The sequence below is a fragment of the Myxocyprinus asiaticus genome, chromosome 20 (genome assembly GCF_019703515.2).
Source record: "Myxocyprinus asiaticus isolate MX2 ecotype Aquarium Trade chromosome 20, UBuf_Myxa_2, whole genome shotgun sequence".
NCBI classification, from domain to species: domain Eukaryota; kingdom Metazoa; phylum Chordata; class Actinopteri; order Cypriniformes; family Catostomidae; genus Myxocyprinus; species Myxocyprinus asiaticus.
The window spans coordinates 46,433,538-46,455,965 of NC_059363.1; the positions used below are offsets into that span (position 1 = coordinate 46,433,538).

At 42.3% G+C, this 22,428-nt stretch overlaps 1 pseudogene; it reads right to left on the bottom strand.

Moving 5' to 3' along the window:
* LOC127411130 (tubulin polyglutamylase TTLL5-like) overlaps positions 1 to 18,397 on the bottom strand; it is a 138,197-nt pseudogene extending 119,800 nt beyond the window's left edge.
* Between the last annotated feature and the right edge of the window lie 4,031 nt (positions 18,398 to 22,428).

Genomic DNA, 22,428 nt, shown 5'->3' on the forward strand with positions numbered 1-22,428 from the left:
TAATAATAATTGGCAAAACACTCTTGCATTTGAAGGTTGATAATGAATCTAACTATTTATGACATTTAAAAAAGCAATACGCCACTCAAGTGCAAGTTTAAAGTGATTTCTGCTAAGTTTACAGCTTTATTAATCCCCACGTGGCAATAAAAAATAAAAAATAAAACGTATTGCTTTAATAATTCGTAATCACAAACTGTATTACAAAAATTGTATCTTATTATTACAACCTCACTGATTAGTCCCAAAGCTCATGGGCATTCTCAGAGTACAGCTGTGCTGGATTTGAGCAGAGTAGACGCCACATGTCCTGGCACACAGAAAACACCTGAATGATTTCAACGCTTCTGGGATCTCCGAGATAAAAGTCAGGTTGGGAAAGTGCCAGGATAAAGCGCCAGCAGTGTGCAGACAACATTCTCGAGTGTTGCTTTGTAAAAGCGGCTTCAGCGTCAAGCCAAATAGAGGTATTTAGAATGTTTTGCATTCACTTCCCACAGTCTCACACACCACGTCATCTGGAAATCAGAGCGTTTGTTTGAACTTCTCACTCACGTGTCTGAGAAAACGCTCTCCTCAGTGTGCCAAACACAGAATAGTGTGTGTGTGTGTGTGTGTGTGTGTGTGTGTGTGTGTGTGTGTGTGGAGAGAGAGAGTGAATGTGTTTCACAGACGCTGTACAGATGGTTACAACTATCAGAGCAATGCTGAGATGGTAATATTTCCATTACTGCTGAGTGGTGAGAAATCTTTCCCACTAATATTTGTGGCTAATGTAGAAATATCATAAGGAACCTCTTCAGGTATGATGAATCATTTAGGACGACATTTATACAATCTTGAGAACATGCTCGCTTCATAGTGTTCTATTATTGGTGTCAGATTGTTTTGGTGTTTTAAATATGTTCTGAAAAATACAGAAAGATCTTTTGTCAGTGTCCTTCCAGCAATGAGACAATGGAAAGCTTTGTTTGAGGCCCAGACGAGTGTCCAACTTTACTGGAAAGATTTCTGCTGCCCTCTAGTGTCTGTATGATTTGACTGTCTTTATGTTCCGGCTACAAGACAAGTTAAAGGTGATGTAATCCATTCATAGTTGGATTCCTCCAAAAAGTGTGATGCATCAAAATTTTGGCCACCAAAAATTCCCATCCAAAAATGACATCAAATGATGGGTGATTCTCACAAAATCTGTCAAGAAAATGTCCTGGTCTATTTTACAACAAAATCAAAATCAAATCAAATCACTTTATTGTCACACAGCCATATACACAAGTGCAATGGTGTGTGAAATTCTTGGGTGCAGTTCCGATCAACATAGCAGTCATGACAGTGATGAGACAGTACCAATTTACAATAACATCAAATTAACACAGCACAATTTAAACATCTGATATACACATAATTACACTCAACAATATACAAATAATAACATACACTGTACAGTATACAATACGCACTATATAGATACACATTATTCAATAAAAATAAAAAATAAAAATATATAAAAAAGTATATATAGTAGTATATATAGAATGTACAGTATTGTACTGTATTGACATTCAGGCTGTCGGTTGATAGTCAGTTGTTAAGAGCGAATATAATATAATAATAATATAATTTATGACAGTCCGGTGTGAGATATAAGAGTAATAAAGTGCAGTGCTGATGTATTTTGATCGTGGGAGATCAAGAGTTCAGAAGTCTGATTGCTTGGGGGAAGAAGCTGTCATGGAGTCGGCTGGTGCGGGTCCTGATACTGCGATACCGCCTGCCTGATGGTAGCAGTGAGAACAGCCCATGGCTTGGGTGGCTGGAGTGTCTGATGATCCTCCAAGCTTTTTTCACACACCACCTTGTATATATTTCCTGGAGGGAGGGAAGCTCACCTCTGATGATGTGTCTGGCAGTTCGCACCACCTTTTGCAGTGCTTTGCGGTTGTGGGCGGTGCTATTGCCGTACCAGGTGGAGATGCAGCCAGTCAGGATGCTCTCTACAGTGCTGGTGTAGAACCAAGGATGTGGCGGTTCATTCCAAACTTCCTCAGCCGTCTCAGGAAGAAGAGGCGCTGATGAGCCTTCTTCACAACGACTTCAGTGTGGATGGACCATGTGAGTTCCTCAGTGATGTGGACACCCAGGAACTTGAAGCTGCTGACTCTCTCCAATGGTGCTCCATTGATGGTGATGGGACTGTGTTCTCTGTCTTTTCTTCTGAAGTCCACCACAAGCTCCTTTGTCTTACTGACGTTGAGGGAGAGGTTGTGCTCCTGACACCAGTGTGTCAGAGTGTGCACCTCCTCTCTGTAGGCTGTTTCATCATAGTCAGTGATCAGACCTACCACCGTCGTGTCATCAGCAAACTTAATGATGGCATTGGAGCTATGTGTTGCCACACAGTCATGTGTGTATAAGGAATACAGTAGTGGGCTGAGAACACAGCCCTGTGGGGCTCCAGTGTTGAGGGTCAGTGATGAGGAGATGTTGCTGCCTATTCTAACCACCTGGCGTCTGCTTGACAGGAAGTCCAGGATCCAGCTGCACAGCGAGCTGTTTAAGCCCAGAGCCCTGAGTTTCTCATCTAGCTTGGAGGGCACTATGGTGTTGAATGCTGAGCTGTAGTCTACAAACAGCATTCTCACATAAGTGTTCTTTTTTTCCAGGTGGGAGAAAGCAGTGTGTATTGTTGATGCAATGGCATCATCAGTGGAGCGGTTGTTGCGGTAAGCAAACTGCAACAGGTCAAGAGAGAGAGGCAGCACAGAGCAGATGTAATCTCTGATTAGTCTCTCAAAGCATTTGCTGATGATGGGGGTCAGAGCAACAGGACGCCAGTCATTTAAGCAAGTGATTTTAGATTGCTTTGGTACAGGCACAATGGTGGACGTTTTAAAGCATGTGGGGACTACACACAAAGAGAGGAAAGGGTTGAAAATGTCCGTAAAAACACCAGCCAGTTGGTTCTTGCACGCTCTGATGATGTGGCCCGGAATGCCATCTGGACCCGCGGCTTTACGGATATTCACCCGTCGGAAGAACTGGGTTACATCCGCTACAGAGACGGAGAGTGAACTAACCTCTGTAGCTTTGGCCGCGAGAGGTCTCTCCGTGAGGGCGGTGTTATTTCCCTCGAAACGAGCATAAAAAGTATTTAGCTCATCCGGGAGAGAGGCAGTGGTGTTCACAGCGGAGTTTTTATTCCCTTTTTAAGTCTGTGATGATATTAATTCCCTGCCAGTGATGTCAGTTGTGTTGAACTATCCTTCAATCTTGTCCCTGTACTGGCGTTTGGCTGCTCTGATAGTTTTGCGGAGGGCATAAGTGGCTTGTTTATGCTCCTCCACGTTCCCAGAATGAAAAGCGGAGGTCCACGCATTAAGTGCCGCACGAACATTGCTATTAATCCATGGTTTCTGGTTAGGGTAGATCCGTATTGTTTTTGTAGGTACAACATCCTCTATGCACTTCCTGATGAAACACATTACGCTATCAGCATATACCTCGATCATCAGAGGTGGACTGGAACATCTCCCAGTCCACGTGATCAAAACAGTCTTGTAGTGTAGAGCCTGACTGGTCCAGCCAGCACTGAATTGTTCTGAGGGCGTGTGCTTACTGCATCAGTTTCTGCCAGTAAGTGGGCAAAAGCAGAACGGAAAAGTGGTCCGATTTGCCAAATGGTGGGCGGGGGAGGGATTTGTAGCCATACCGGAAGGGAAAGTAACAATGGTCCAAAACCCAGTCCCCTCGTGTGTTGAAACTGATGTGTTGGTAGTATTTCAGTGCTATTGACTTGAAGTTGGCTTTGTTAAAGTCCCCGGTCACAATGAACGTGGCCTCAGGGTGCGCGGTTTCCTGCTTGCTTATACTCCCTTACAGTTCCTTGAGTGCCCGGTCTGTGTCGGCTTGTGGCGGGATGTACACAGCTGTGATAATGACCGCTGTGAATTCCTTTGGTAGCCAGAATGGTCAACACAGAAGAATGAGAAATTCCAGATCAGGAGAACAGAAAGACTTGATAGAATGTATGTTCCTCTGATCACACCAGGATTTGTTGATCATAAAACATACACCACCACCTCTGTTTTTACCTGAGAGGTCTTTCGCTCTATCCGCTCGGTGCATGGAGAACCCCGCAGGTTCGATAGCTGAGTCTGGAATCTCCGCAGACATCCAAGTTTCTGTTAGGCAGATAATGCAGCAGTCCCTCGTCTCAGCTCGCAGAGCTTGTTATCCAGAGACTGAACATTTGCCAGTAGAATACTGGGTAGCGGGGGTGATTTGCGCGACGTCTTAGTCTGATGAGAACGCTGGCTCTCCTTCCCCTTTTCCGGCTGCGTTTCCGCGGCCGGGCTGCCCAGACAAAGGGCTCTGCTGTCGTGTTTGTAAACAGTGGATCGGCATTGAGGTATTTAAAGTCTTGTTTTCAGTGTGCTATTGCAGAACCAATGTCCAAAATTGTTCGTCTATCGTAGACAATAAGGCAGACAACATCCAAGACAGAAAAACATAAGAATTGTGGACAAAACAAACAAAAAACTGCAACATTGAGTCGGAGCTTGCAATGCAGCAGACATACTCTGCGCAATCTTAAGCCTTCTAGTGACACCGAATGGAATTGCAAAAATAAACAGTGTTTTCAAATAAGCTTTCCGAATATGCCGTCAGAGAGTCACTGTAAACAAGCGGGTCCCTCTAAACAAACACAACTTTATAGTGCCACAGAGACTAAGTGTTTACAGTTTTTGAGAAAATAAATCTCTGAATGACTTACTTATTGTTGTCTCTGCATATTATGCTGGGACAGAAAGATGTATTTTAACACTGAAAAAGTTAAAGCTTTAAGCCCCAAATGTTTTCAGTAAAGCCCAGAATGTTTTTATCATTTTGAAGTGATGTCAAAAGTACCAGTGCTAGAGTATCAAGCTGATTTAAAATATGTATACTGTATATATAAGAAATCCACTCAAAGCCACTCACAACGTTAGGGAACAGCTTGCTCCGCAACGCTGTCAATCCCACAGTCTACCTCGTGAGCGTGAACTGCTCGGCTTTCATTGGCATTAATTGAAAATGTGCCAGTGGAAACATATGGTCACTGGCACATGGTGAGCGGAGCTGAGTGGGCGTTTTCAATTCATTCCTGTGGGAGCCGAGTGCCACATTCGTGAGGGGGATTGGCAGCAGCCTGGAACAAGTGTTGAGAGCAGCTGAGAGCGTCAAAAAGTTTTGTTTTTTTTCCGTTTATTCAGATGAGGGGCAAGAAAGCCAGGCGGCAGCCAACCACTGTGACCTGAAAGCAGTAACATCTGTCATTAGCCCTTCAAAGTCTCACGGTAATAATGACGATTATAATGCTGAAGTTTCTGCAGGATTCAGTGCTTTAATCTCATTATTGTTTAATTCAGACTAATTAAAACAGACTTCAAATGTTGATTGCACACATTCATTTGTTTCATTAATGTGGCTGGGTAAGCAAAAGTGTAATGAATCAGCACTTTATATACTCTGGGCATTCGGACATGAAGCTGGCACCTTTTGAACTTTTATGCTCATTTTTAAGATGCTATTATTGCTCTTGAACTGAAAACCTTAATTCAAACTCGCTGTACCACTTCCCTAAGCGCCAACTCTCTGTCCCTGGCGTAGTGAGCAGCTTTGAACGGATTTCTTCCGCTTCAGTGGACACGTACCATGAGGGGCTGTTAACAACCAATGCGTTTTTGTGCATCTGCAATGTTTTTCAACTGTTTTCCTTTGTGAACACACGCTGGATGGACGTCTTTGACCGTTGCACAGTGTCTTGTGCATCTGTAACAAAAACTTGACATTCTGAAGAAGTTCAGGCTGCAGAGAGAACTTCATGTGACTGTTACATACGATTCCAGCTTTTTCTGCACCAAGCAACATTTCAGCTAGGCCTGTCATGATTATTAAATTATCGTCTGATCGTGGTTATTTGAGATAACCATGATTATTGGTCACATAAAAATTCCAATCACATTTCAATGCCCAAATAAGGGAATTTTAAGTGAATATATAAATCCCAAGAATGGCGCGTTTGTGTGTCATTCAGTTGAACTCCAAACGTCACTGATCCGCACCACGGACATCAACAAGAGCAGCTCCTGTCCGGAAGAACACGTGAAGCGCTTCTCAAGCGCTCTGATGTGCACACCATCAGCAGAGGCACAAGTCAAACTCCCGCAAAAATAGAAACCAACAAATATAAACTTTGACAGTGAACACAAAGAGGTCCGATTTCACTTTAAATGATTGTGCATTAGCAAATGTTCCTGGTTCATACCTGCAGTGTTAATAACACGCAGTGACACAGAGGAGACGCACGCTTACTCTATTTCTGTGGAGTGATGAAATGATGAAACGAAATCTCAAAGGTTTTGCTTCATGAGAAATAAAGGCTTGTAATTTTAATGTTCTTGGATTAAACCCACATGTGAAAGTGAAGAAATTAGGGCAAAAATATTTTACTCTTGCATAATCTAATAATATAAATGTAATTAAAAAAAATAATATAAAATATATGAGTTCCAAAAACAACAGTATAAATGTCAAATTAACCAAAACTTAAGTTGACCAAAAGTATTTAGAAATATTTTGATATTTCAAACATTATTTTTCATGTCATTCATTAGTTTTTAAAGCCTTAAAAGGAAATCATATTCCCATATTTTATTATTTGGTTTATATATTTGAAGTTAAATATGTAAAAATGACTTCTTAAGGTGTATGAAGCACACATGTAGCTTAACCCTCTGGGGTCGACGGACGCGCCGGCGCGTCCTGCTGGATTTTTTCCGTATAAAAGTGGAAACAACTTAAAATACTCTTTTTGGGCATACAGATAAGTGTAAGACATCATTAGAAACCATAAAGGGTCTACTTTAATTTGTGTACACTCACAATAACAACAAAACCTTGTGCTTTTGTAAAATAAAGAAAATAAACAGGGTACGCTTTCAGCTGTCTCTGTCTCCGCGAGCATCTTTCTGAAACACGTCACAAAAATGAAGCGAAACTCCGCGAATACTTATCAGACAAACATGAAACATATGTCTAAATAATGCTTAAAATGTCTACTTTTAAATAAAAGAATTCAAATTTAAAACAAATATTCTGCTGCAATGTAATCTGTATGAAACAAAGCGATGTACAGTTTCTCCAGGCTCAGCTCATTATCCCTAATGAGATCACACCCACCAGCAGAGCGCGCTATTCATACGGTAATGTGCTGAGATGATCAATGCAAATGGTAAATGCCCCCAACATTGCCTTAAAAAACATCAAGTTCATCATCAGATTCATTCACTTTCCTGCGCGTTTGGAAGATGGCACGCTACACAGGTGAGGAGGCTCTTCAGATGGTCCTCGATAGTGAGGAAGAGTTCACATTTTCCTCAGAAGAAGAGCGGGAATCCGACGAGGAACGTTTGCATTTTGAAGAGCGATTTGATCCAGCAGAGGATACAATTCCGGATGAGTAAGTCATTTAGTTTTACTTACATTAGTTGACATGCTATCTTATATAAATGTGTACATATTTTACTAGTTGGACTATTTCCAGACTTGCCAGCCAGTATTCAAAGTATTGACATTTGAAATATGTCCTAATAGGCAAGTTTTAGTTACATTTAAATGTTGTTTCGGCTAAAGCAGGTATTTAAATTGTATGCTGTATGATATAAATATGATATAAATAATATGAATGTTTATATTTTAACTAGTGTTTATGCTGCCTCATTATCATCAGTGAAGCTTGTGCTTGCAAATATCTGTTCGGATGTAAATGTGTAAAATGTGCTGTAAATATGCCCATATTAGAAAATCAGCATATTAGAATGATTTCTGAAGGATCATGTGACACTGAAGACTGCAGGCAATAAGATTGGCCGCAACCCACCGTCTTTTTTCGGTACGATGAAGTAGGGGCTGTAAAACCCCTTCTTCATCTGGCTGGAGGGACAGGTTCTATCACGCCCTTCCGTAGGAGGGTAGCGATCTCCGCGCGCAAGGTAGCTGCGTTTTCGTCCTTCACCAAGGTGAAGTGGATACCGCTGAACCTGGGCGGGCATCTGGCGAACTGAATCGTGTAGCCGACGGTCCGGACCAGCCATCGCGACGGATTGGAAAGCGCAAGCCACACATCCTAGTTCCGTGCAAGGGGGACAAAGGGGACAATGTCATCGGACATACTGGCAGGTGGGGCCTCGCGGCGGGTGGAGCTCGAGGTGCCACACCACGTCGTGGCCATGCTGAGTTTAGGGACATCGAAGCACTTACCTGGCTCCTTGTGACCACCCCCAGAACAGCCTGGGATGGGGGAGGAAGAGGCCTGTCCTTATGACCCATGGAGACTGTCACATCGGGGGCGGATGTGTGCCACAGCTGGGCGCTCAGGGGCGGGAAGACCACCGCTGGAGCGCCAATCCAGCAAGGAAAAACCCGTGGACGGTAGTTGTGATGACGACAGTGCACACTGGGTATGTGACCCAGGGAAGAAGGAAACCGCTCTTTTGCTGAACTATTGGGTACCGCAGCCACTTGGGCATGCGGCGAAATCAAACAAAAAGGCAACAAAAGATTCTCCACCCGGCCCTCCATGGGGGATGGAGTGATCGTGACCTTCGTCACTCGGAGAGCAAGGTCGGTCGCTGAGCGTAGTTCCTGCATCAGATCTGGGGCAGAACTACCCTCGTGCAGTTCTTTTAGCACCTTGGCTTGGTGGACCTGCAGGAGAGCCATGGCGTGTAGGCTTTAGCCGTCAGGGACGATGTGAACCTACAGGGCTTGGACAGGAGCTTTGGGCGTCCACGCCAGGTGGCGGCGCTCTGTGGGCATAGGTGCACCGCGAGTGCTTATCCACAGGGAGAATCACCGTATAGCCCCTGGCTGCCCCGCCATTGAGGGTAGTGAGGGCAGGGGAACTGAGGAATCGGGACTGGGCAGTAAAAGGTGCCCCCCACGATTTCGTCAGCTCCTCGTGCACTTCCGGGAAGAAAGGCACTGGAGCGGGGCGTAGCTGCTTTGAGCGGCGCCACGAGCTCAGGAACCAATCATCGAGCTACGAGGGTTCAGGGGAGAGCGGAGGGTTCCACTCTAGCCCGACGCTCGCGGCCGTCTGGTGGACTCATACGTAAGTCTGACTGGGTAAGACGAGTGTGCTGGGGAATGGGAGGTCCGCGGGGGGATACCCAGTGGAGGCGATCCCATTGGGGTCCCCAAATCACCCCCAGTGCTAGCCACGCTGGCCTCAAACCCATAGGTAGAAAGACCGAGGCGTGGCCGCGACCGCACGTTTCCATGGTCATGTTCTCGCAGTGAGAACATGAACCATCCACGAATGCTGCCTCCATGTGGGTCGCGCCCAGACATGAAAGACAACGATCATGACCATCCAAAGTTGAGAGATAACGACTGCAACCAGGAATAACACACAATCAGAAAGGCATCTTTAAAAAGACACGTCTTTAAAAAGATGTTCCGTGTGTGCCGCTCTTTTAGAGAAATATGCTCTTTTGGAGAAATAAACTCTTTCAGAAAATATACTCTCTTTTTTCTGCCGAAGCGCCCAGGGGCGTTCTCTGCAGTGCACCAGTGCAGAGGAGGGAGAAGCTGCTGAAATTCAGTCAGATCCAGCAGAGGTGAATGAACAGTAGAAATTCAGCTCAATAAGCATGACCGTTCGGCTCCAAAGAGAAAATCTGAATGAGTGGTTGCATACCAGCTCCTTTTATACCCGTATGTCCAGGGGAGTGGCATGCAAATACCACTCGGCAATTTTCATTGGCCTTTTACCAAAGACCAGAGGTGTCTCAGGCTCCCAAGAGCGACCCCTAGTGTCACTACATCGACACAATGTCGAGTGAGTGACAGATAGGGAACAAGAAGTTCCATTGAGCTCACAATACAATATTGTAGGGCCAGAAGGAGCAGCACTACAAATTGAGAAATTTAACTTTATTGAAAAATGGTTTCAAGTACCAAATTCAGTTCCACATGTTACCTTATATGTAAGTAAGTGAAGTTAGGTGGTTCGAGGGATCGAGCCCCATTCATTTAAATTGCCATTGGACCCATAGTTGGGGTGATGGATCGTACCCCTTACGTGGACACCCACTTGGCCACTAGCTTGGTGGCCTTCTGTCACTTTGCCATTACTTTGGGGTAAGTTTCATTTTCCTCCTTATCTCGCCATATGGACACCTCTAGGGGTGCTCTCAAGTTGTCGTGGTCACTGATGAACGAAGATGGCGCCGAGTATGGCTGCTGCGTTGCGAGCTCCGACACAACATAGCAATGTTTTGTTTGTTTTGTTTACAATTCTTACGTTTTTTGTCTTGGATGTTGTCTGCCTTATTGTCTACGACAGACAAACACTTTTGGACATTGGTTCAGCGATCTCACACCGAAAACCGGACTTCACGTTCCTCAATGCCGACTCGCTGTTTACAAACACGCAAGCAGAGCCCTTTGTCTGGGCAGCATGGCCGCGGAAACGCAGGAGGAAAAGGGGAAACAGAGCCGGCGTTCTCATCAGAGTAAGACGCCGCGCAAATCGACCCCCACTACCCACTATTCTACTGGCAAATGTTCAGTCTCTGGATAACAAGCTCTGTGAGCTGAAAGTGCGGATCTCTTTCCAACGAGAGACGAGGGACTGCTGCATTATCTGCCTAACAGAAACTTGGATGTCTGCGGAGATTCCAGACTCAGCCATCGAACCCGCGGTGTTCTCCATGCTCCGAGCGGACAGAGCGAAAGACCTCTCAGGTAAAACTAGAGGAGGTGGTGTATGTTTTATGATCAACAAATCCTGGTGTGATCAGAGGAACGTACATTCCATCAAGTCTTTCTGTTCTCCTGATCTGGAATTTCTCATGCTTCTGTGTCGACCATTCTGGCTACCGAGGGAATTCACAGCGGTCATTATCACTGCTGTGTACATTCCCCCACAAGCCAACACAGACCGGGCACTCAAGGAACTGATATGGGAGTATAAGTGAGCAGGAAACCGCGCACCCTGAGGCCGCGTTCATTGTGACCGGGGACTTTAATAAAGCCAGTTTAAAATCAGTCGCACCAAAATATCACCAGCACATTAGTTTCAACACACGAGGGGACCGGGTTTTGGACCATTGCTACTCTCCGTTCCGGGATGGCTACAAATCCCTCCCCCGCCCACCATTTGGCAAATCGGACCACTCTTCCATTCTGCTTCTGCCCACTTACAGGCAGAAATTGAAACAGGAAGCACCCACCCTCAGAACGATCCAGTGCTGGTCGGACCAATCAGACTCTACGCTACAGGACTATTTTTATCACACGGACTGGGAGATGTTCCGGTCCGCCTCTGATGACGACATCGAGCTTTACGCTGATAGCATAATGTGTTTCATCAGAACGTGCGTAGAGGAAGTGATTCCGACCAGAACTGTACGAATCTATCCGAATCAGAAGCCGTGGATCAATAGCGATGTTCGTGCGGCACTTAATGTGCGGACCTCCGCTTTTAATTCCGGGAACGAGGAGGAGCATAAACAAGCCAGTTATGCCCTCCGAAAAACTATCAAAACAGCAAAACGCCAGTACAGGAGCAAGATTGAAGGACAGTTTAACACCACCAACTCTAGAAGCATGTGGCAGGGAATTAACATCATCACGGACTTTAAAGGGAATAAAAACTCCGCCATGAACACCGCTGCCTCTCTACCGGATGAGCTAAATACTTTTTATGCTCGTTTCGAGGGAAATAACACCGCCCTTGCGGAGAGAGCTCTCACGGCCGAAGCTACAGAGGTTAGTTCACTCTCCGTCTCTGTAGCGGATGTAACCCGATCCTTCCGACGGGTGAATATCCGTAAAGCCGCGGGTCCAGACGGCATTCCGGGCCACGTCATCAGAGCGTGCGCGAACCAGCTGGCTGGTGTTTTTACGGACATTTTCAACCTTTCCCTCTCTTTGTCTGTAGTCCCCACATGCTTTAAAACATCCACCATTGTGCCTGTTCCAAAACAATCAAAAATAACTTGTTTAAATGACTGGCGTCCTGTTGCTCTGACCCCCATCATCAGCAAATGCTTTGAGAGACTAATCAGAGATTACATCTGCTCTGTCTTGCCACTCAATCTTGACCCGCTGCAGTTTGCTTACCGCAATAACCGCTCCACTGATGATGCCATTGCATCTACAATACACACTGCTCTCTCCCACCTGGAAAAAAAGAACACTTATGTGAGAATGCTGTTTGTAGACTACAGTTCAGCATTCAACACCATAGTGCCCTCCAAGCTAGATGAGAAACTCCGGGCTCTGGGCTTAAACAGCTCGCTGTGCAGCTGGATCCTGGACTTCCTGTCAAGCAGACGCCAGGTGGTTAGAATAGGCAGCAACATCTCCTCATCACTAACCCTCAACACTGGAGCCCCGCAGGGCTGTGTTCTCAGCCCACTACTGTATTCCCTGTACACACATGACTGTGTGGCAACACATTGCTCCAATGCCATCATTAAGTTTGCTGATGACACGACGGTGGTAGGTCTGATCACTGACAATGATGAAACAGCCTACAGAGAGGAGGTGCACACTCTGACACACTGGTGTCAGGAGCACAACCTCTCCCTCAACGTCAGTGAGACAAAGGAGCTTGTGGTGGACTTCAGAAGAAAAGACAGAGAACACAGTCCCATCACCATCAATGGAGCACCAGTGGAGAGAGTCAGCAGCTTCAAGTTCCTGGGTGTCCACATCACTGAGGAACTCACATAGTCCGTCCACACTGAAGTCGTTGTGAAGAAGGCTCATCAGCGCCTCTTCTTCCTGAGACGGCTGAGGAAGTTTGGAATGAACCGCCACATCCTCACACGGTTCTACACCTGCACTGTGGACAGCATCCTGACTGGCTGTATCTCTGCCTGGTACGGCAATAGCACCGCCCACAACCGCAAAGCACTGCAAAGGGTGGTGCGAACTGCCAAACACATCATCGGAGGTGAGCTTCCCTCCCTCCAGGAAATATATACAAGGCGGTGTGTGAAAAAAGCTCGGAGGATCATCAGAGACTCCAGCCACCCTTGCCATGGGCTGTTCTCACTGCTACCATCAGGTAGGCGGTATCGCAGCATCAGGACCCGCACCAGCCGACTCCATGATAGCTTCTTCCCCCAAGCAATCAGACTTCTGAACTCTTGATCTCCCACGATCAAAATACATCAGCCCTGCACTTTATTACTCTTTTATCTCACACCGGACTGTCATAAATTATATTACTGTTATTATATTATGTCTCTCTTAACAACTGACTATCAACCACCTGAATGTCAATACAGTACAATACTGTACATTCTATATATATATATATATATATATATATATATATATATATATATATATATATATATATATATACTTTTTATATATATTTTAATTTTTAATTTTTATTGAATAATGTGTATCTATATAGTAAAAAAAAACAAAAAAAACAGCATATTGTATACTGTACAGTGTATGTTATTATTTGTATATTGTTGAGTGTAATTATGTGTATAACAGATGTTTAAATTGTGTTGTGTTAATTTGATGTTTTAAGTTGAGTGTAATTATGTATAACAGATGTTTAAATTGTGTTGTGTTAATTTGATGTTTTAAGTTGAGTTTAATTATGTGTATAACAGATGCTTAAATTGTGTTGTGTTAATTTGATGTTTTAAGTTGAGTGTAATTATGTATAACAGATGTTTAAATTGTGTTGTGTTAATTTGATGTTATTGTAAATTGGTATATGTCTCATCACTGTCACGACTGCTATGTTGATCGGAACTGCACCCAAGAATTTCACACACCATTGCACTTGTGTATATGGCTGTGTGACAATAAAGTGATTTGATTTTGATTTGATTTTTGACTTCGGGGAGTGCCCACGAGCCACTTACTGCCCACGGGGCATTTAGTAATGTAAACAGCATCCACAGAGCAGAATGTTTCCTAAAAAAAGTCCAAAAGGAAGGTCCCATCTGCAGCTTATTTAATGGATGCCAAATACATGGTTCATGGATAATCATTTTAATGCAAATAATACAGTATTATAAGTTGTAAGTTGCATAAATGGGTTCCATTGAGTATGTTGAGTGCTATACAGGGTGTTTGATTGATAACATGCACATAGCAAGAAAAGCCATACCTATAACTGTCCATGAACCATGTATTTGCCACCATTAAAATAAATTGCACGTGGGCACTTTTGTCTTTTTGCTGTCTTGTAGGAAGTGCCCACGTACAATTTATTTTAATGGTGGCAAATACATGGTTTGTGAACAGTAATTTTTTAGCTAATTATACATTTTAGAGAGTTGTTAGTTACATACATGCAATAAAAATTATAATAAAGTCATATAAATTATGGACGCAAATACATGGTTCGTGGAAAAAAACAGACAGGGCAGACAGGTAGATAGATACATACATAGATACATACATACATACATAGTTGACATATTGAGAATTGGGCTGTGCAAAAGTGCTAAAAAGTGCATGTTTTAGCACAAAATCACAGACAGTTTCAATTTATTGCATGAAATTTTTTGACTTTCTCTGATTCTCTCAAAAGTCACACCATAGAGAGAGGAGACTGAGAAGAGGGATGTGGGATTGTATGTGGGATCTCCATAACTCCAGACTGGGACAACTTAGACACTTCAAACCTGCACTCCTGTGCTCATTTCAGTCTCCTCTATCTATGGTTTGAATTTTAAGAGAATCGAAGTCCAAAATTTCGTCCGAAAAATGAATAGGGATAGAGGAGATAGAGGAGGTTGAGATGAGCACAGAATAGAGGAGGTTGAGATAAGCACAGAAGTACCAGTTTCAAATTGTTAGCTCAATCTAGAGCTGAGACATGGTGATTCCACCTACAATTTATCCCATTCAAAATTTTCGGTGGTTCGTAGACAGTCGAATTTTGATGTTTCGAAGGGTGTATATTGTTCAGGGTGTGTCATACAGTCATCTAAATGTGATATTCAGTGAATTAATCTATCCCACTCATTAAAAACAGATGTCCACCAAGTGACTATTTCAGGCAATGCAAATAAATTGCCCATGGGCCATCCCACTTACAATCTATCTAATGGTCTAAAATAGGTGTTTGGTGGACATCATTTTTATAACTCCAGGATAAAACGTATGACTCAAAATCACATTTAGGTGACTCTATGATGGCCCCTGAAAAACATACACCCTTCAAAACCTCAAAATAATACTGTCCACGAACCACCTAAAATTTTGAATTGGATAAATGCATTGGATAAACTGCAAGGAAAAACGGTCAGATTTTGAACACTAGTAGCGTGGCCACTGTGGGGCGCAGACGCTCAGGGACACCTCTGGTCATCTTCGGGGGACCCACCGGTCGACGCGGAGTCATGCTGCGCATCGGCAAAAATCATCTAGGGGGCGTTGCACAGCGTCCATGAACCAGCAGCCACGGAGCTACCGAATAAGCGCTCCGAGGACCTCCCAGCCTTACTACTTCCGGGAACTCAGGCAAAGGATTTAGGACCAATGATGAGAAGAGCAGAAAAGAAAAAGTGGGAAGCCACAGAAAATCCTTTAATCTTCGAATCAGCAGATAAAACGTACCTAAAAATTCTGTTATACTCTATGGCATTCCAAGGGTTGTGGTGACTACTAAAGAAAAAGAAAAATTGGATTCAAAAACAGTTGAATTAATGTCAGAAATGGAAAAACATGTACCTACTGAACTGTGGTCTCAACATGATACAGACATAGGTTTAGTAAAATCTGCTAATCCAATTAGAAATCAACAATATCCATTGAAACAGGAAGCTGTAGAAGGAATTAAAAAGACTATTGAGGGACTAATTAAGGCAGGGGTGTTAATTGAAATAGTAAGTCATTGCAACAAGCCCATATTGCCAGTTGCTAAGGCAGACAAATCAAAATGGCGCTTAGTGCATGATTTGAGAGCAGTTAATGAGGTGGTGGAAGACTGGCTTGCAGAAGTTCCAAATCCACATATGCTGTTGACTAATGTTCCTCCTGCTGCCAGTTATTTTACTGTTATTGACTTGTGTTCTGCTTTTTTCAGCATCCCTTTAGCAGAGGAAAGCAGACACCTTTTTTCATTCACCTATCAAGGTAAACAATATACATACACCAGAATGCCCCAGGGATTTAAGAATTCATCACATGTTTTCAATCAAGTTTTGAAAACTGATTTGGAAGATCTTAGATTGGATAGCACATTGATACAATATGTTGTTCAACAACATTAGAACAATGTCACCAAGATTCTATCAAAATTAGCTGAAGGAGGCCACAAGGTCTCAAAAGAGAAACTGCAGTACTATCTACCACAGGTAGAATACTTAGGATGAATCATTGCGCATAAGACTAAAGCTATATCACCAAGCCTTATGGAGGGCATAAGTAAAGCACCCCAACCTCAAACAGTGGGAAAAATGATGACCTTTTTAGGTATGACAGGTTTTAGTGCTGATTGGATAGAAGAATATGCTATTAAAACAGGTCCCTTAAGGGCACTGATGAAACAGACAGGGTATCAGAATCTCCGAGCTCGATTAACATGGGATACTGATGCATTGATTGCCTATTAAATCATTGAGAAAAGAACTTCAGACAGCTCCAGCTCTAGCAACCCCAGATTATGCTAAACCATTTCATTTGTATGTAGCAGATAGAAGAGATGGATATGCATCAGCAGTCTTAATGCAGGAAACCTGTAGCTTAATATAGCACCAAATTGGACAATGTAGCACAAGGCTACCCGCCATGCTATCAAGGGCTTGCAGCAGTGTATTTTGCTTATGATAAAGCTTCCACTGTGACAATGGGCTATCCAGTAATAATTTGCACTCATCACAAAGTAACAAAGCTATTAGAACAAGGTAGATTTGTTTTAACTAAAGCCAGGTGTTTAACATATTCTACACTGTTAACTTACCCAGACATCACCATAAAATGAAGTACAACAATAAACACAGCCAATTGTATTCCTTTAGAAGGGGAGGGAACACCTCAAGCATGTGTAATAGACTCTCTAGCTTTTACTCGTCTAAGACCAGATTTAGAATCAACACCAATCATTGATGCAGAAGCAGATTATTTTGTAGATGGGTCATGTTTCAGAGACCATCTAGGAAATCATGCTGGGTATGCTATTGTCAAGAGAGAAGACAAACATTTTGTTCCAATTGTGTTGCAGTATTGTGAACAGCCATGCTCGGCACAATTGGCTGAATTAAAAGCACTGACTGAGGCTTGTCTACTGGCTAAAAATCAAACTGTTAATATTTATACAGATTCCGTATATGCATATGGACTATGCCATCTATTTGGAGCAGTTTGGAAACAAAGAGGTTTCAAAAAGAGTGATGGGACACCAATTCAGCACAGTGACCAAATAATCAAGCTAATTTCAGCCATGATGCATTCAAAGAAATTGGCTATCATCAAATGTCAAGCACACAAAAAAAGGCAATGATTTTGTTATTCAAGGTAATAATGCTGCAGACTTACACACCAAAAAGGCCTCAGGATGCCAAGTAGCAGTAATGGCAACTGTATCAGTTTTGCTTCAACCTCAACCCTAATTAGATGACATTGCACATATGCAACATCAAGCTGGCCCTTATGAACATGGGGTATGGCAACAAAGAGGTGCATGCAGAGACGTAAATGGCATATGGCGATCTCGTGAAGGACACATGATTGTTCCAACAGCACTCCTTACTATTTTAATCTCAGATTCACATGGTTTTGACCATTGCACAAGGGGGGTGGTGATTATAAAAATAAAAAGACAGGGATGTTGGTCCCCATATCTACAGGCAATGGTAGATACATTTTTAGCTGAATGCGAAATTTGTGCCCAAAATAATGTCAGAAAGGGTACATCTGCACCAATAGGTCACATACCAGTCCCAGAAGGACCATTTAAACACCTAGTAATGGATTATATAGACATGATAAAATCAGTAAGAGGAAAAAGATGCATGTTGATGATAACAGACAGATTCAGTAGATGGGTAGAGGCAGTAGCATCAGCAGACCAGGGAGTTCAAACTGTGATCAAAGTTTTGACCAGAAAGGTCATTCCAAGATTTGGCATACCATCTCAAATTAGCTCTGACAATGGCTCAGCATTCATTCAAAGAATAGTGAAAATAGTGATACAACAGCTGAGAATAAAACAAAGACTAGGGTGTGTCTACCTTCCGCAGTCACAAGGAATGGTAGAAAGAGTGAATGAAACTCTCAAAGCTAAGCTCAACAAAATTTGTGCCGATACTAGACTCAATTGGGCAGATGCTCTACCTCTTGCATTGATGACTTACCGCATGCAGACCAATAGAATCACCAATCTAGCACCACATAAAATGCTAACAGGCAGACCCATGCCAGTACCATATTTGAGAGGTCCTTATGAAGGCCCACTGTTAGAACAATTACAGATGGAGCTAAGAGCTTACATGAGACAATTAACTGCTATACACAAAGCCATTTATTCACAGGAACAGAACAGGGGACCCAGACAGAAAGAAGAAGTGCCGTGTCCCATAGTTCCTGGAGACCAAGTTTATTTGAAAGTGTTTAGGAGGAAATGGAATGAACCCAGAAGGCAAGGACCTTATAAAGTAGTGAGAGCAACCCCAACAGCAGTGCAGGTAGAAGGTAGCACAACATGGTATCATTTAAATCACTGCACTAGAGTGCCTTAACTGAGACTACCAAGACCAAGAGATCAAATAGATAGAGCAGAAGATCAGGAAGATTTAGACGCTGATTCTCCTGAAGCTGAAGGAGATCCTGAAGCCCATGACCAAGACAGAGCAGAACTAGGAGGGGAACGCTCAGAGCAGGAGGGAGAGTGTAGTGATGCTGTTACACCTCATTTTAGGTGCAAGAGATGAAACACAGCTGCAGGAGGATTTACTGCAACCAGCGGAGACAGGACAGGAAGGTGAAAGAAGTTCTGATATGGATACTGATGTTGGTACACCTGTTGCAGCAGCTACCCCAGACCCAAGGCTTTCCAGTGACCACTCCCCAGACTCAGAGCAGGAAGGGTCTTCCGAACATAACTTCTCAACAGGGACAGGAGAGTTTTGCACAATTGACTTCTCACAACTTGGAGGATTTCGGTATCTCAAATAATCTCCATAATGCCACTAATTAAACACAAGGTACTCAAGTAAATAAATCTGTTAGAAGGAGGTCTTATGATCCCTCTTATGATGATTATGAAGAAGTAACACTAAAGGAAACTTATGGGAATGTAAACTATCAGACTAGACAATTGCCACCAAAAATGTCTTATGATGCAAATTATCGGTCTACAGAAGAGGCACCACAGACCTCTTATGATGATATAGATTACCAGACTACAAAGTTGCCATTAAAGATGTTTTCTACAAAATTGTCACAAATAACCACTCATGACAATACAGATTATGAATTTAACCCATCATTGAAAAAGGAGAGATTGCTAGAGAATGCACATCAAAATGATTGGTTCAAATGGGCAATCAGGAGTGTCTAATTGCATATTATGTACACCATCACCTTTGAAAAAGCTTACAGTAGTGCCCAGCCAATATGATTATATGCAATGTGCCCAACACTATTCACAAAATTGTGTGAAAAAACAAAAAATACCCTTCTGCCCAGCCGAGTGTCTGGAGTTTTTAGGACATCCAAAATTTCAAGGTTATTATGTGCAGGAAGGTTGGGGAGATGAATGCAATAGGGATGCACCGATCCGATACCGATTCCGATACTGACATTTTTAAATGGATTGGGTATCGGTCCGACGAGCCCGATCCTAATCCGATACTGTGTGTTAGTCATGTTCGTTACTGTCAAGATCAAGAAATGACATAAAAGAACCATAAAAACACAATTAAAGTAGTTCATATGACTCGTGCATTTTATTCAAAGCCACTTGAAAATGTGCGATAGCTCTGTGAATCACAAAAGGCTGTGTTTAATAAGTAAATATATCAAATGCATGTGCAGCGCATTATTGAATGGTGCTGCTCTGTTTACACACACACTCGTGGCTATTTTTAGCCTACACGTGGTGCGCAACATTTGAGCATTCCTCACGAACAACATCTCAGATGTAGATGCTCAATAGTTCACTATTTAGAATGGCGCTGGAGGAGCATTTTACCAGAATTTGTATAAGAAGCGAATTAAACTGCTGTGAACTTGCTAACAAACAGATATAGGACTTCCTGGAGAGTTTAGAATGTCATAATAAAAGCGTGAGGGTTTAAAAGTTAAAGGTGCACGATTGAGATATATTACTATATATTACTATTATAATATATTATTATTATTATCATTTGTTTACAAATTATAATAATATTTAAGTTGAAATGGGTTCCAAAAAATAACTGTGTGAATGAAAAGTGGACTAATGTCTTACAACTAAATTGAACAAAAAAGAGATCTGAATCCTTTAAAGTCCATATGCAAGTTTTCCAAAAAAAAAAAAAAAAAACTTTTCTACTGATGACTTATACTGGAATTACTGTTAATTTTGCTGCTACATTATCCAGTATACTAGTTAATAATAAAGTGTTTCTTAATAAGCTATACATTTATATTGAAATAATGTGTAGTCAGAGGTTTGTGTTTCTTAACATATTAAAGAGTACTCCCAATTAGTTCCACACAATAATGTAAAGATATTCTAAACTGATTATGCAAAAAAGCAACACTGGTATCGGATTGGGATCGGTATCGGCCGATACTGAGATTTCTGATATCGGAATCGGATCGGAAGAGAAAAAGTGGTATCGGTGCATCCCTTGAATGCAAACGTTTAGATGTTAGAATAGATGCAAGAGAGAAAGCCCCTTAACATGTGCCATAAACTGAACGCTTGAATTTGAGTGTTTTAATAAATCCAAAGGAGAAATTAATATGGGAGAATTTCAAGGCAACTGTGTAGTAATTTGGCATCTGGATGAAAAAATTTATGGACAGCAAGGAATTTATAATTTTAGTAGGATGATATTTGCAACGGCTACATTAAGGGAAGATTTTACAGTAATAGAAGCCCCAAGATGCTTAAACAAAACTTGGAAAGGATGCCTAGTAGACTGTGAAAACCAAACTATACTTCCTCCTGTGGTAAAAATGTATGAGGAACAAACAGTAGCCATAGCAGACTACTTTTGGATTTGTGGAGGAAGACAATTGCACGCCATATTACCCAAAGGGTGGAAAGGGATATGTGTTAGAGTAAGATTAGTACAAGAAACAACAATGTTAGATTGGGATCCAAAATAATCTGAAAACCTGGACGAACCAAGAGAAACTGCACAGAAAACAGAGTAAAAAGAGCATATCAGCCTGACCCTAATGTAAAAATAGATGCAATTGGTCAGCCAAGAGGAATACCACAGGAATTTAAAGCTAGAGATTAAATAAAATCAGGATTTGAGTCTATACTAGTATGGATAGCAACCAATAAAAATACAGAATGGATTACTTACATTTATTACAATCAGCAAAGGTTAATTAATTATACTGATGAAGCATTAAAAGCCTTAGGAGAACAATTAGGACCTACAAGTAAAATGGTATGGCAAAACAGACAGGCACTAAATTGGCTATTGGCAGAAAAAGACGGTGTCTTTGTAATGTTTGGAGTTGACTGTTGCACTTATATCCCAAATAATACAGCTCCTGATGGATCTTTTACTGCAGCAATGAAAAAGTTGAAAAATCTACGAGAAGAGGTGACTGCGAATGCAGGGAGAGATCAACATATTGAAAAATGGTTTGACAACTTCTTTGGATCCTGGGGAGAATGGCTCACTAAAGTAGGAATAATAATAGCCATAGCTGTTGTTATTTTTGTACTGTTGTTTTGTTGTGTTGTGCCTCTCCTCAGATCAGTGATGGCCAGTGCAGCCAAACAGATGGTCAATGTGTCTGTAAAGCCATCTGGAATTGACATTGGGGCCACTGTGTACCCCTTAGGCCCTGGACTGAATGAGCTGGACGAATTCTAGTAAAACCCTGGAATTACACAAGAATGGTAGGGAAGGGGAGCCTTTTATTTTTGACTCTTTATTTTCAATTTTCTATTGTTTTTGAATAGCAAGGGAGTCAGTATACTTATTGTATTTTCTTTTATTATAAAATTAGGTAGTACTTTAGATTGGAAGTTAGAGTGTATTATGTTTATTATTTTGGCATATACCCCTTCCTGAAGTTATTATTATCGCTTCCTGAAGTTATTGTTTCTTTTAAACGATGTTTGTTGTTTAATCAAGTTATGTGAATATAGGGGAATGATGAAGGTCTGAAGCAGGTCATTATCCGTGTTACGAGGTAATGTAGCCAGGTAATGTA